This window comes from Antrostomus carolinensis, unplaced genomic scaffold (assembly GCF_000700745.2).
Source record: "Antrostomus carolinensis isolate BGI_N321 unplaced genomic scaffold, ASM70074v2 scaffold29406, whole genome shotgun sequence".
NCBI classification, from domain to species: Eukaryota; Metazoa; Chordata; class Aves; order Caprimulgiformes; family Caprimulgidae; genus Antrostomus; species Antrostomus carolinensis.
Window position 1 is genome coordinate 1 of NW_010320249.1, and position 1,726 is coordinate 1,726.

At 48.7% G+C, this 1,726-nt stretch overlaps 1 protein-coding gene across 1 annotated transcript in view; it reads left to right on the plus strand.

The window, feature by feature from the left end:
• Positions 1–1,495: 1,495 nt before the first annotated feature.
• MANBAL (mannosidase beta like) overlaps positions 1,496–1,726 on the plus strand; it is a 5,205-nt gene continuing 4,974 nt past the window's right edge. Inside the window, exon 1 of the mRNA XM_010169543.2 lies at positions 1,496–1,546. The gene's annotated coding sequence lies outside the window, so the exon portion shown is untranslated. The remainder of the gene's footprint in view (positions 1,547–1,726) is intronic.

Sequence of the window (1,726 nt, forward strand, 5' to 3'; positions counted from 1 at the left end):
CCTCGGCCTCGCTCATGGCTGTTTTCAGCGGTGCCGAGCGCAGGGAAACCCTGTGAACAGGCCAGGCTCCATCCCAGCACCTGCTGAGGCATTTCAGAAATCCAGCGAGAGCTTCTTATGCCTCATCCTTTGAGGAAGCTTTCATGTTCTGCGCTGATGCTGTTCCGTTTTATTTCCACCCCAAGAGGAAGCTGATATATGTTGTTTGAAGTGTTCCTGTGGTTTCATCCTATGCTGTTTATTTATATAGCGTGAGGTCTTGAAGATGCCAGCTGGGAAACAGAGGACAACAAGAAGAAAGGTTGTAGTCTGTCCTGGCTCTGTAGACATGGCTGGTTTATGGCTCTGATCCTGAGAACACACGGTTATTTACCACAGGGCACGATCCTGTGCCCACAATAACGCTGCCCCATCTTCCAGTGATGCCACTGAGCAAAAGCATGAGCCTGCAGCCCTAAGTAGCCCCTTGCTGCTCAGGTACAGCTCGTGGCTTTGCTGCAGGGCCATGTCCTTCTGTGTGGGGGTAGCTAGTTGGCTGCAAAACCCTAATAGAGGTAAGACTGACTGTTTTTAAATAGGTAGTGAAAATCAATTCCTGTAGTGCAGTGCGACTGTTTCTGGTCTCATGTTCCAGTGAGACAGTCAGGCTTGTGGGGAGAGGGGGTAGCTGCTGTCAGAACAAATAAATAAGCTGGAGGGCTGGGGAGGGTAAGTAAGCTTCCTCTCAGGGTTTGAAATAGCAGTACTGATCTTTAAATGCAATTTAAGAACAATTGCTCCAGGTGTAGCCATGTCAGTAGGTGAGGTGGTCTGAGGAAAAAGGTGGTTGATATCAGTGCGGAAGAGGAGATGTTAGCCAGTGAAGAGGTGGTGGAACTGTTAGCTTGTGGGGAACAGGGAGGAAGACTCCATGATCATCCAGGGACCTGTTGGTGTAGCTGCCAGGCACAGTGTAAGGAGATGGTGCTCTGGCTGAGAAAACTCACTTTGCAAGTTCTGCCTTCAGTGCAGGAGGTGGCAAGCCTGACGCTGAGCCCTGGTTCCCCAGCGTTCAGCACTGGCCTGCCCGTTGGCATTGGGTTAGCCTCCTGGCCTGGGCAGGTTTCAGCCTTTTGTTAATCACAGGAGCTTTTTAAAACAGAATTTTGCTAATATTAGTTCAGCTCCACTGCTAGCAGGAAAACTAATGGTCTGAATGTGGGTTTCCTGCTGTGGTGCTGTGCAAGCAAGGACGCTCTACTATGACTAGTTGGAGCATGATCTCTACTTTGATGGGGCAGTGCTTAAAATGGTAGTGGCAGCTGCTACCAGCCTGTGTGGGAGCTCTTGATGCTGATCCTGTCACCTGGGATCCGTTAGAAAATGACTAATACCCTCAAGGGAGGTGAAACATGAAAGGGGAAAGGAGGGGAGACTTGCGGAAGCTGAGGACGGGGATTTTTTGTTTTCATGATATCTGTTCCTTTTTCTGATTTATTTTTGTGTGTTGTGTTTCAGGTGTGTGAATCAGGATTGTCAGTAGGAGTTTGTCCTGAGAAAACTCCAGGTGAGGAATGAAGCAGCATCCCTTCCTGCTCTGTTTGAGGAAGAGTGTGGGCAAGAATAACATTTTCAAAAGATATCTCAGTAACTAAAGTCAAGATAAAATACAGCTCAGGGGTGAAGTTTCCCATTATTCTGTTTCTTGCTTAGGAACTGCTGCCTTAGTGGCTTTGGGGGGGGGGGG